General features: G+C 44.4%; 1 protein-coding gene across 5 annotated transcripts in view; it reads right to left on the bottom strand.

Annotated features, from left to right (window-relative positions):
* LOC143149301 (neurotrimin) overlaps window positions 1–14,551 on the bottom strand; it is a 306,423-nt gene that overhangs the window by 99,373 nt on the left and 192,499 nt on the right. The gene's annotated exons all lie outside the window — the stretch shown is intronic.

Here is a 14,551-nt window from a genome sequence, read left to right on the forward strand (position 1 = left end):
TGTTCACTGGACGATTGTATTTGGTCCGGTAGGCGTTACGTAACTAAAAAATGATTTGTTGGAAAATGATAAGAATATCCTGAGCATACAACTACGGTACGTTAAAATACTCTGGAAGTTCAACTATACCACATTAGAATACCCTTTGAGTTCAACTACGATGAAATTACCTTTAAATATCAACCGAGAGATCTTCCACTTCGTCGTGGTCACATCGAATTCCTAATTACTCTATCATTCCTCGTCATTGTCGAATAAATATCGTTCGCGAACGAAATTCTCTTCGATAAATAACCACAGCCCAGGAACTCCGCGGGATTTATTCCTAGAATCGTTCGATAAATATTTTCAAACGATCGTTCCGTTCCGCATTAGCATTGTGTCCTTATTGCGCGTGGTAAGCACTTTTCGAGCTATCGACCAACGAAGTTACTCGAACAAACGATCTCTGCCACCGTTATGAGTGGTGTACGAAGCATCGTAGAAGAAGCATCCCATACCGGACGATGAGTCCTGGTGGTCCAAGTGGGCGTTTCATAGCTTTGCGAGTGTCAAGAGAGCCGTGTAGAAGCGAGGTTCGTGTGTCGCTCGTATTATGCCCGTGGATGTAGTCGACACGCCGTGTGTCCCGGTATAAGCGTTTTCTCCGTCTCTTCCGTCGGGTCTCCACAAAGTACACGTCTCGGAGTGGAATTCTCGCGAAAAGAACGTCTCGTATGCGTCCGGGGATTCGTCGAAATATTTCCGCTGACTGCCTTTCTTGTTTCTTCCTCTCGCGGGCAAACGAGAATAACGGGCGGCACGGGGCGTAGCGGAAAGAGAAAAGGGGATAAGAGAGTTGAGAGGCGAACGGGCAGAGCCGCGTATGCTCCTTTCTCCTGTTCCTGGGCAAATACGGACCACCGGGTCAGCCGTGGTTTCACAAAGGACCTTCCTATATGCCAGTTTCGACGGTTTTCTTCCCCGCAATAAGACGACAGCATCAAACGCATTTCATGATTGCGGTGGTGGTAGTTGGGCAGAGATTGAAGGGACACTGCGCGGGGATAGTCGAGCGCGCATAAATATTCAAGCTCCAAGAGTGTCCGTATAGAGTTCGACTGAGCTTTCTCTTTGATCCGCGTTTGGATTCTGGGCAAAACAATTAGCCGTACGACCGCTCCGATAGAGATATCGTATTTTTACCCGCTGTTTGTCGTCGAGAGCATCACACCACTTGGACTCGATCTTCGCAGCAATTGGGTCTCGGTATCGCTTTGTGTACCTCGCACGAAAGAAACGATGAAAGATCACGTTTGTGAACTGTGGAACAAATTTTTTTTTTTCTTTTTGATCGGAGGCTCGGGATTTCTCGTACAATTTACTACGATTATATTGGAAAGTAGATTAGGTGTTCGGGGGCTGAGTGTTGTGGAAGAAAGTGAACTTAAAGGTACTTGAACTTTTAGTCGTTTCGAACGAAATATTATAGGTGCACGATGCTTTAATTATTGGGATTGAAAAATCACCGACGATGGAGAGTACCAATATACGGATATACCTGTGAGTAGACTAATTTGGAAGAGTTTAGAGAACAAGTTTGATATATTTCGACGAGGTTTGAGAAAGTTTGACAGAGTTTGACAAAGTTTAACTGTATCTTTCTAATCACGTTAGTTCGCATCTGTACACAATTCGTGTTTGCGGAGAACTTTCACTAGCTTCTTTTAGTTATACCGTGACTTTTTGTTTCGCCCTGTTTGAAAGCGTTGATCTCCCACAGAGAGATAACGAAAGCTTCGTAAAACAACGGGAGCGGTTAAGCGATCTTCGATTAAACGAAACAACGCGAGCAGCGTGACGTTGCAGAATAAACTGAATCCGACCGCAGCCTTATTAACATTCGTGACAGCTCTAAATAACATCGTTATAACGCTACTTATCGCACACGTTTCCTAACCCGTCTCGAATAAAACATGCGTCACTCGTACGAGAACGTTCCGCTCGCAGTTATATCGTATCGCGTTATAAACGAGATCTCCTGTATAAATGTGTCACGCGACACGTTTCCACCGATGTTGTTCGGTGTTCCTTTCGGAAACCCGCTCGCACCCGATTCAAGCTCGTTAACGAGATACACGAGTTCAATGAATCGTTATCGTCGACGACTCGAACTTAAATCACATTTCAACGAAACATACGGATTCCGTAAGGGACTCCCCGTACGGCTGAAATTCCGTCGCGGTTCACGGGGATACTAACTTTTTCTCTCCCACGAAGAACACTGTCATTATTCTCTTACCGGGAAAACTTCTCCACGAAGACAAGCGAGACGCCTCCGTGCTCTATTCCTTTTTCTTCGCGCGGTGATTTAATGCCCCGGAGAAGGTACAACGATAGAAGGGGGACGTGGAATGGTTGGTGGGGGGATGAGACGCTTAATCAAAATCATTGCTTGCGGATTCGTGTCGGGGAACGAGCCGAGAGAAGGGTAATTGTACGAAGTGTGCCTGGATTAGCGCTGGTCCGTTGTCAGTTTAGAGATAAATAAGCGGAATAAGACGAGACCGGGATGATTGTGCGTGCTTTACAGGATAGTCGAGCGGAATAATAATGAGGGTAAAGTGGTGAACGTTTATACGCCTGTGTTAAACGACTCGACAAATTGTTCTCTTGCTTGTTCAATAGGAAACGTTAAGTTCTCCTCGTGGCTCGGAGTCCTTTATTTTGAATTAATTTTAACAAAATGGCCCCTTCTACAAACGTGAATAAATTATGTTAAAATTGTTATTGTATCAAATGTGTTACCCCGCTGTAAGAGGAAATTAATTCTCAACGTATATAATAATATTACACTTGCTATAGATTTTTCTGTGCGCACGTGTATGGCGTGCTACAAATCGGTTCGTCATCGGTGGTTCATTTGTTCCACCTGTTGTAGAGAAGGACTTTGTACCTCGTTAATTTCCCGATTGATCAACACCGTGCCTTCAAGAGTTTATATAGATGTAATCGTTACATATCTTTCGGTCACAGTGACTTTTCCGAAGGAGTTTGTGATTCGTCACGAACTGATAGACTCAATCGTCCTATAGTCGTACAAGATAAATAACTTCTCTAACGGTGCACGATACGAGATAATCAACCTCCGTTGTACCCCTACTTGAGATAACGTTACTTCATTTAGACAGCGAGTATCGGCTATTTTACGCTGATAATTAATCATTCTCTCTTCGTCGCGACTCCTATAGGTTCTCGTTTGTTAACCTCCCGCTAAAGAGGACTCGAAACAATTAATTGCGAACGTTTCGATAAATAAAACAATAAATTCCGAAAGTTTCTTATTTACGAGACTAATTCTAGCATTAAAACCCTTCACCTACCATATCCAAGTCGTAGCTTCGATAATCAATAAATACAAGAGAAAAGTTTCACCGGTTCGAGTTCACCGGTGTCGAGTTTCACGATTTGCAAGACTAAGTTCGAGGGTCCATTCGGGGACTGGTTTCAAAAATATAATTCAAGTTATTCGGAGTGCAAGTGAACTTCAAGTTGAAGTGTAACCGACGATTTGTTTCTACGGTGCAGCGTTGTTTATTTTCGGAAAATTTTAATTTAACTTCCAGAAACCTCGAGGACCGTAGCAGCGGTACGCTGTTGAGATGGAATACGCGAATTGGTTAATTTTGAAAAAGTTTTCGGTTCGAAAAGGGGGCAACGGATCCCTGTATTTAATTGGTTAATACATTAAACCGGTTTTAACGGAGTGACCGCTCTCAAATAACTCAGGTGCAGTAACGGTCCTTCGTGCGACGCGCTCGCGGAAATTCCGCATGTTCTTTACAGACGGTCTCGCAAGTTGCGAACTCGTAAAACGGATGGATCTGGAAAGCATGTTAACGCAGTTAAGGCTTGCAAATTAATGTCTAATTAAATATCTCCGCGTCACGGGCCCGTAAACGAAATTCGAAATCCCGATGTATGAAAAACCATCGTTCACTCGACGAATTTACTGTCGCTATATCACGTTACACAACGTGGACGAATAAATTCTGACGACGAAGTTATAAATCGAGACAAATATAGTCGTTTTTTCCGAAAAAACTATATAGTTTCGATATGTATAATATCCAGAAAGAATGTTTACATTTGTCTTCTACTGCCTCTCGGGTGCTCTGGTAAATCACAATGGAATCGAATTGTTACAGTCTCAGGACGAAATTAATAAAAGTCATTTCCCCTCGATAAAACGATACCATTGTCGCACGAAACGCGAGATAAAATTAAGCAGATTTCCGTTTAAATAAAATTGGATTTATTCGGCGAATTAATGGTTTAATAATGTTCGGGCGATGAACGCGGCCCGATGATCATTATCGAAGTACACGAATTACATTCTTCCGTGGGTAACTTCCTGGCATCAGGTTTGCTTACGTAATCGTGGCTGTGCAACCAGCCACGAAAGCTCGCCGATTTCGTTATCAATTTATTGTAACGTAAAATCCGAATTCGCTAACGCGAGCTCGTTCGCAATTTCGTTCCGATATGACGACCGTGATATCATCCGGATATTGATCTCGGTTGTACAACACGGCTCCACAGAACGCGTACATGCACTTCGTCCTACGTGGATTTCGAAACCTGTTGTGCAGGGCCCTAAGTCTAACACTGACAGCTGAAATATATTTCGCGATACTCCGTTAAATCTTTCAGTGTTGATTATTCATCGAACTGATCATTCAGGTTCTTCTCGAATAACTTTGGAAATATGACAGGTAGAACGTTCAGGTCGAAGGGATGAAAAACTTCAGGATTGTGGATCGTAAAATATTCAAAAAATCAGAATTTTGAATATCTGTTCAATTCGATAGACTTGTCCAACACAGTCTAGGAATATCAAAGTAAATTAGAAATGCAACCGTATTTATTTAATCCTCGTTCCAGAAATAACCAATAAAATATTTAAGAAGCTTGGCAGTTCGAGAAGCTACATATACAAATAAAAATATAGCGCGTAAGATTAATAAAAATGAAAAATGTGATTGTATTTATTGAACGCTTCATGGAGAGAAATGATCGATAAAGTATTTAATTTGAACGTCAGAAACGCAGTTCGAGAACGTTTTTTCTTCCACGAACATGAGAAATTGGTCTTTGTTAATATTCGACGATTAATTTTGTTTCGTATTTGGGGGAACTCCAAGTTTGGTTATTAAGCTCATCAACTATGTACCTATTATTCGAAGCCACCCTGATCAAATGTACGAACACAACCGCGTCCGCGTGTGCACGGTCACGAGCACAGAAATGTTGTACAACGATGATCCCGGTGAATCGGTTAGGGCAAACTTTGATTTCAATTTACTACAATTTAACGGGACTGATAATCAGGGATCTCCGTGTTTCGTCAACCGTGCGGGCAACGTTGCTGCTTTCACGACAGCGTGAAACGGGCTGCGGATTATTATGCAGATAATGTGCATTTGCAATGTAATGTCGGCAGGATGCTCAACGCGGCGGTGAAGCGAGCGAATGCTTTCGCGACGCTGCTCGTCAAAACGGCGTGGTTCGCGTGTGTACGCGCGGCTCGCTTTTCACGGCTGTCGTGATACTCGTTGACGTTTTCGACCGCTCAGCCTCGACGTGTACCCGCCCTCGCGAGCATAAAAAATCAACCTGACTGCTCTCCGCTAGTTTCATTCTCTTACCGAGCACTTTTCCTCTTCCGGCCGGCTGTTTGCATGTATAATAACGCGAAGAAAAACCGGTACAGTCTGACCTGCTACGGTCATGCTCGCGCACTGCCGCGGTGACAAGCACCGTAATATTTTCAAAATTCAATTGTCCCCGACGAAAACTCTCCATTTTCGACATTTTTATATACGTACATTTGAATTTTACCGCCAGTTGCACGTTGCACGCCATATTGGTTACTTTCGATCTTTTCTAACCTATCAAGTGTCAATGTTCTACGTTAGAGAACACGTTATATATCTTGAAAAACTTTTCTTTTCTGAAAAAATTGTATTTAGTTTTGAATATGGTATTTTCGAATAAATTGTATAGAAAGCAGACATCGATTTTGAAAAATTAATGATTTTATATTTAATGGATCAACGACCCGTTCTATTTGCTCTAAGCGTAAACATTTTCACCGATTTAGAACGTTTGCGTTTGTGCACGATAGTGAGGCGACAAATTTTATAAAATTTTAAAAACTAAATTTTACGCAACGAGTGTCACCGTTCACACAGTTTTAGCGCTTTGTTTCGTGCACCTTATACGTATACGTTGAACATACGTTTCTTCTTTCATTCGTTACTTTCGCTCTTTCTCACGAAGCTGTATTTGTTTCTAAAAACCACGTTGGAACTTTTGACACGTGATTGTTATAAACTCTAAGCGTGTAGGAAAATTAACCAAAACCAACGTACGATTAACAGTTGGTCATTAAAAGCACGTGTAACGTCTAAACTGGGTGCGTTCAATTCGGGTTAGGACTGACACTCTTGACTGAGTTAAATAGGTTAGGCCGTTTTGGTGACCCGACAAATTAGTTGGATTATAGCGTAGTTAATTGTGGATTAGAATGGACTACGTTAGGTTTGAGGTTAGGTATGTCTCGATCGAGTGGATCAGATAGATTACCTAATCATTGTATTGTTCCACGTTGAGTTTGGTATTTCTGGTAAATTAGTTTGGCAAATATTGAGTCCGAGTTAAGTAGATTTGAGTTAATTGTACCGGGTTGAGTAAGTCGAATAGGTTATGTCCGAGTTAAGTAGATTCGAAGTTTGGGTCAACATAGGTTAAACCTTTGATTAAATAATTCCTTGTCGCAATTCATTCAATAGCTATGGTTGTTATTTGTTTCGAAATGGAGTTCCAGCGGCAACTTAAACAGGTAGAATTCCGTTGAAACCTTAATTACACAAGGATGGTATAAGACTAAAGTTAGAACTTGTACCACCGAAACGTAGACTATGTAATTAGAGTACACGATAAAACCATTTTCCCGGAGATCTTCGAAATAACACGCAACCCTTACGATTCGACTAATTGACGTTTAATGGTAAGAGAATACGATTTCGTAGAATGTCTATAGACTGCATTCTCTTGCGGAATACAAATGCTCCTTTCACGGTTTATATAAATATAGACTATTTCAAAATGCTACACGATTTTCTCGTTAGAAACTCTAAGTAGTACTTTTTAAGGTTTGTGACGGAGTGAAAACGATGTGACAGATTATGAATGAGAAAGAAAAATAAAACTAGCCAGTGACCTACATTTCTAATGAAGCTTTAACAGCACCTACGCAGTCGACTCTTCGGTGTGGAGTGTTGAGGACTGCTCGCGTTCTGGAGGCTGTGATACTTGCTTTCATCTCTCGCAAACGACTGAAGCAAATCTAATCCGAGGCACTTGCCTTATAGATAAAGGAAATAGCTCTCAGACGATCACCTACCTGACCAAATCAATTTTCAATATGATTCTCCTGTCTGGAGATCTTCAATATTGAATGTCTCCATGTTGAAGGGTTAATCGGACCAATTCAGTTTCGAACTATGTAGGCCTCCCATAGCCGTACGATGGGAGGGTTACTAAGTTTAAATCTGTTTGTAAATACTTCGCCCTGTAGAGTTACTCACTTATTAAACGATACTCGCATACTCCGTCAAGTTCAACACCAACTAGAAGAAAGTCACAAACTAAATGCACATAAACATGATGGTCCTTCCCTTCTTCTTTTGAATATCCAGTACTCCTAACAAAGGAGTAGCCAAATCCTTGTAACGGAACTTCCAAATACCACCAAGTAGACAACTACTAGTAGTGTTTTACTTAAAGTTCCTTGACTTAAGATTTTCAATTTTAAATTCCTCCATGTTGAGGGATTGGGTCGAACTAAATCGACTTCAAACTATTTAGCTCTGAATATCAATTAGAAGAAAAAGTGACAAACTAAATCACATAAACGGAAGACTTGCCAAGTATTTGTAACCTTCTAAGTAGGATCAGGTAGACAACCACCAGAGCAAGATGTCCCTCCGTAGCTGAATTCCAGACAGACCGAACTCCCGCGAAAATAAAGTCTCCGGGACGATTTTAGTGGCAGCCCGTGTACCGTAATAAAGCTAGCTAACGGATCTGCCCCGCATCCCGACGTTCTCGAGGTTTTTCTTCCGGTCGGCTCACTCCGGCCGAAACAAAGACCCCGGCGTAGACATCAGGGTTCGCTGTCGCAGCACATACACTGCTAGCGCCAAGGCATTGTTTCAACGAGCATGAGCGATTGTAAGACGACCAGGGAAGAAGGGTGGTCGTTAGAGGAGAATCGACGACGAATTGCCACGGGAGTGTGTCGTTTTTTAATCGCGTTGCGCTCGCAATAACCTCGATTCGTGTCTCGAGCGAAAGGTTCGCGCACGGGTTGGCTCTATAGGTTTTCATGGATAGAGACCCGTTAAAGGCGTTGCACACCCGCTGACGAGGCTCTCTCCCAGGGTTGTGCGCGCCCCTGGACCGAGGTTTTCGAGCGGTCGGACTGGGGACGGTGGTAGGGGTTACTTCGCCACGTAGCGGCAACAAGAAGAGAGAGAGAGAGAGAGAGAGGGAGAAGAAGGGCAGAACCCCGACCGAGGGAGAGACCTGGGGGAGAGAAACTGGTAGGGTGAGGGAATTGAGGATCGGTGGAAGCGGAGAGCCGAGCTTAGCGCGGAATCGCCCAGCCGGAAAACGCGACACCACCGGAAGATTGCACTATCGCGCACCCACTTGTTTTCTATCCCCTCGCCGTGGCCTTTCGCCCTGTCCCTCCTTGTCCGCTCGTACATATCACCGCTATCCTACCCCAGCGTTTCCCCCGATAGTATATACAAATCTGTTTCTCAGGATCCTTTTGTTTCTCAACGCGGTCACCTATCGCTTGCATCTCCAACGTTTCGCCCACTACGGATCTTTGCCAAACAAGAGATCGCGGGAACGCCAGTGTACGCACGATTACGTATTTTATTCGGCGTTGAAAATCTGTGGGTATGCTCCAGCTGACACGGTACGAATGAATACGCGAGCGAGCGTGTGGAAAATGGCGAACGTTTCCCGATTTAACGCCTTCCACCGTATCGGTAACCGAGACAGGGTAGTGTTAGTTTCAGTTACCGTGGCTGGAGTGACTGCGGGAAACTGATACCTTTTGATGTCCCTTCTTAAGGTATCTCGATGTTGTGTATCGTACTCTGGTTCGAGGGGTTTTTCTTTTTAGTTTTTTTTCACCGAGTCTTCGATATATTTATAAGGCTACCAGCAAGCTTCTTAGTATGGTTGATCAGTTCCTTTAAATATTTTCTAGCTTCTCGGCGAATGTAACTGTTGAACTGTTGAAAGGTCTCCTGGTATCTTGATAAAGGTTCTTAAGGTGTCTTGATATTTTTTTATCATACTCGAGTCTCAAGATTTCTTTCTTCTCAACATTTCGAACAAGTCTTCGATATTTAGACGTCTACGAGCAAGTATCTTAGAACGGTTGGCTAGTTTTTAAAACAATTTTATAGTTTCTCGATGAGTGTAATTTATTCACAGATCTTCGGCAGGTGTACTGCACCGTGAAGCAGCTGTAATTTCTCTAAGGTCTTCGACTTGAAATTTCTAAATAATGTTAAATTACACGATTGTTTGTCACACGTCTAAATAGGAACGAAGTTGACTTTCTATATAAATATCTTATTGTGCAGGGACGTCTGGGATTTACATCCAAGCAACCGGTATATTTTTCTCATTCACGGGTCGAGTTGTTTTCTCTTTGTTGCGAAATGTGGTATTTCCAGGTGAGTTGTTTGTCAAGGTACATAGCTAGGTATGTTAGAATAATATCTACATCTACACCCTGCGGTCACTTGTTAATTTTAACGTTAGGTCGTGTTTTCTTCTCCGAGGGTAAACAGAATACGCGATGATTTGTTTCAGTCTATTTTTACTTTCCATTTACCGGACCATTTCTCTACTTTATCCAGGGATTTCTGGAGGAGTTTCGATGCTTCCATGGGATTTACTTGCGATGCTAGGAAGGTAGTATCATCGGCGTACGTAGCTGTTAACACTGTCCGTTCGGTAGGAAGATCCACTGTAAATAGTCGGTAGAATACTGGGCCTGAAACGTTGCCCTCTGGGACTGGAGCTTTTATAGGATACAATGCTGAAAAATGGACCGGGTAATTTACTTGGAAGTTCTGTCGCTTGAGCAGAGTTTGAGTATCGAATAGTACGGACGAGGGATCGGTTCAACTCGAGTTCAAAGAACCGACGTGTTCTAATGTCTGTAAAGTTTACAGAGAGTACTATTCTTTTCTCCGGAATTTTCTCGATCTTCTTGATCACTCCATAAAATTCTTCCAAAATGGAGTGTTTATTTTTAAATTCAAATCGACTCCCCTTCGAACAGTATCTCTCTCAAAAACATTTGGAGTGTGAGAAGCAGAGGTCCCCATAGAATCTTATTTCGTGGAACAACTTCCCCGATCAGGGCATTAGGATAATTCCCAGCAAACCTCGATTCGAGAAGCATATCCAATTCTAATAATTGCCCTTTAGATTCGTCTTATCCTCTCTATAATATTACATTCCTCGAGAGTTCTTTGAGCAATTCCCCTCTTATTACTCCACCGCCCAAGGTTTCGTGATTCATCGGTTTGATTTCTCGCTGTAGTTCCCCGTCTGAAAAGTGTTTTATAGCGGGAGATAACCGAAATGGAGTACCTACGGATTTCAATATATGCGAATTTGATTTTTCGCTATCCCCGTTTCCCTTTCGCACGGTCAGTTGCGCCTCGCCATCCATTCCCAGGCGTCGCGACGTTTTCTTCTCCGATTGGGAGCCAACCTGTCTCGGTCTTCTTCGACGTTTCGGTTAATTCCCACACACTCGCATTTTTCTCGCCTCGATTTATCAAGCTCTCGATATCTACGCAACTCTCCACGGATCTCCTTTGATACGTTCTCATCGAACGAGCAGATATTCGCATCCCAAAGCGAATTGGCCGCCGCGATGAAGTCAGTGTAACTAAGATCGGTGAGTTGTAGCAGGGAGGTTTCGTTTCAACGGGGGGGTCCGCCAACGGTAGCGGCAACGTCGGTTACGTTGATTAAAACTCCTCGCATCCCTCTGCACGGGTTCCTTTTATATCGAGACGAAAGGTGGCGGCGCGTAAGAACAAGTCGGTGGGAAACCGTAGGGACGGGGGTGTAGAAGACTTCTTATTCCGGAAATTGGAAAAAGTACCGCGCGGTCATAGCGGCAGGTTTCGAAGCTCGACGGTGCCGTAGGAATGGGTTCCAGGAAGGAAGGGAGCTGCAGGTGGAGAGCGTTTCCCCTCCGCGAACATACTTATGCATTGGAATTCCTTTTCCGAGAGAATGACGACGCCCCGGTGGTGGTAGGACTCCACTGCCAGCATCCGAGACGAGGCAACAGTTTCCGCGCGCGCGAAATAGAGTGAACTGCGTGGAACACCGAGCTGCGGAACACGTGTGTTTACCCGTATACTCCTGCGTGTACAAGCTACGGGGTATGGGGAGGGAAAAAGCGCGTGGGAGGAGAGATAAAAGGAACAGGACAGGGGAATGGAGAGATATAGTTCGATAAGTACGGAACGGGTACACGTTGGTGCGCGAGCCCGAAAACGAAGTTTGCCAGACTCAGGCTTGCCAAACGCGAGACGAGAGAGAGAGAGTGAGAGAGAGAGAGAGAGAGAGAGAGAGAGAGAGAGAGAGAGAGAAAGAGAGAGGGCAAATACGGTCCTGGGCTCTGGGTACCGATGGATAAAGGATTTTCCTGGGACATGACGTCAGATTTTTCAAAGGTAACATTTCTCCGCCTTTCTTCGAGACGTTTGCACGGGCTCGCGTCTGAAAGCAACGGGTAAATAAATGACAAGGTAATTTTTGAGAGCACAACTGTTTGCCATGGGGCACTATGTTACACTTGGACGCCTAACGAGAACCTTCCCGGAGATTCCCTCGTCGTTGCACACGGGATATTCGAGGTATCGATCTTCGACCCTATTACGCGTCCACCTAACGCTTTTCGAATTCCAATGCTCCGATTCGCTCGCCGGGACGAAGAATTGATTTTCAGCGGATCGTCCAAGACCCGGCGAATCTCTTCGAATGGAATTTTATTTCACCGGCGACGTTGTCTAGGAGTGGGACAATGGCGGAGAATGTTAGCTCCGTGTTTCTTGGATCCCGTTGATAGCCTTGGCTCTAAGGCAGGATGATAGAGGGACGTAAGAATTGATACACACCGTCTGCTTGTTTGAATTCACGTTGACGAGACACGGATTTACGATGACAAGGCAATAGAGATGCAACCGCGCGCGTTCTTTATTTCCAATGGGGTATCATGGACACGTTTTCTTGCGATTAATGGCCGTGACAAAATCAGAGCTACATCATTGCGATAGAAAGAAGAGACAGCAGACTAACGCTCCTGCCACAATTGATGCGCCATGTTCCAAAAGTGTCCCCACATCTATTAGCAGATATACGAGCTCCCTACTTCTAATGGTTCTTCGTACACACGTTTTCTTACGACGACTATCAAAAGATTAGCTCAACGTCATCGCGACACAAAGAAGTGCCAGCAAACTCACAATTGACGCACCATGTCCCACGAGATGTGCCCACATCTATTAACGTCTCCCTGCTTCGAGATCCCTTCTAGTAGCCCTTCGTTCTCTTTCGAGGGCGCGCAATTCTTTAGCAAGTTGGCACGTTAGGAGATTGCGATACCCTGCCTACATTCTTCCGTGTATGATCATTTTGCCGGGTCGCCGTGCGCGAAGTCTAGCCCCCGGGTCGTGGAATAAACTCGTTCCAAGATACTTGAGAGGCAAGTGTTTCGTGGTACGTGTGCAGCGCAGTGTGGCAAAGTTTGCGTCGGGACTGCCAGCCGCAGGTCGTAAGGACAAATCCGTTTTCGAGTTTCGTTGGATTACTAGCGAACAAGGAATTTCCTAGATCACCAATACGATCTCGGGTCAAGAGACGCGGCGCGCATATAGTGGTATCCCTGTACTCTCTCCACCTATATGTATACATTTCTATATATATATATGTATATATGTATATATGTATGTATGTATGTATATATATGTGTGTATATATATATATATATGTATATATACACACACACACATATATATATACGTAGGTGTATATATTTCTCATAGGAAGGGTTAGCAACGCCACAAATCAATGGTGTCCAAAGTTTAACGTGGCCCAAGGCGTGTTACACGCGGCAGCGTGTAATTAACCCTTAACCCGTGCGCCGACAACGACTTTATAACATCCTGAGTGTACATCCGGTGGTGCCAGCCCGCGTACCTCCCCTCCCCACCCCTGTCCCGACGTACCCGGTGCAGACTAATTACAACCATCTGGAGCGAGAAAGAGAGTCCGTGTGAAAGTGTCAGGGTGGAAGGGACGAAGGGAGGGAGAGAGAGAGAGAGAGAGAGAGAGAGAGAGACAGATCGAGGTAGGAGGGGTTATCGAGAAGACCCCGTAGCTCCTTGCGCCAATCAGGATCCACATCTGGACCTGTTTCGACAACGATCGGGGGATATAGATAAACGTGGCCAGCTCACGACCTGGAAGCACCCGTACCTGGGTACAATCTTCGTCGAGATCTCAGGTATTTTCCGTGCCGCGGACGACCCGATCGGGACAATTCCTAGCCAATTTCGGGGCGATCGGTCGAATCCTCGAATGTGCCATTCGCTCGCGAAACGTGCCGTTTTGCGAGTACTTTCGCTGATCGGATTATGCCATCGGGTTGGAACGGTCCGACCTCACGTACTGTAACCGTTTTAATTTCGTCAGGTTCACCGGTGTGCCGAGCAAACGGGAACGTCTGACGACGGTGTACGCGAGAGTGCAGATTCCGATGGGAAGAGGGGACCGTTGAGCTCAATGGCGACCGGGGAATTCGTAAATTCGCGGACGACGTTAATCGCTGAAATGCGAGGAGAACTTCACCCTATGGAGCGCGAATTTTTAATCAACCGGAAAAACGGAGAGCCAGGACTCGTTTCTATCGCGCCCTCTTCCTCTGCCACGTGAAGCCTCGAAGTTATGGGAAAACTTGAAAGATCGTTAATTCGGACGAAAGTTGTGAGCTTCTCGCGAAGTCTATCTTCGCGGAGTGTTTCGGACATTTCGTGTCCGTATTCGTGCGAGGGAATCCGGATCGTGGGTTTCTTTCTTTCTTTTTTTTTTTATATTCTATCGCTAGCGAGTTACGACGCTATTGAAGAAGATGCTCGACGGTATGGTACTGGCACGAGAAAGGATGTTCTGAAACGTCGAATGGGACGTTTTACCCGAATACGTTTTAATGTGTTATTCATTGTCGAAAGTCCTGGACGATAATGTTTGCAGCTGAAGAGATACATTTTAGATGGATTCTCGTGGAAGAGAAAGTATGAAACGGTTAGATTAGGAAAGCTAGGAGACTGTACATGGTACCAAGCTTTGTCTACTATTTTAGAATGGTATTGAGATGATGAAAAAAAGT

The sequence above is a fragment of the Ptiloglossa arizonensis genome, chromosome 7 (assembly GCF_051014685.1).
Source record: "Ptiloglossa arizonensis isolate GNS036 chromosome 7, iyPtiAriz1_principal, whole genome shotgun sequence".
NCBI lineage: Eukaryota > Metazoa > Arthropoda > Insecta > Hymenoptera > Colletidae > Ptiloglossa > Ptiloglossa arizonensis.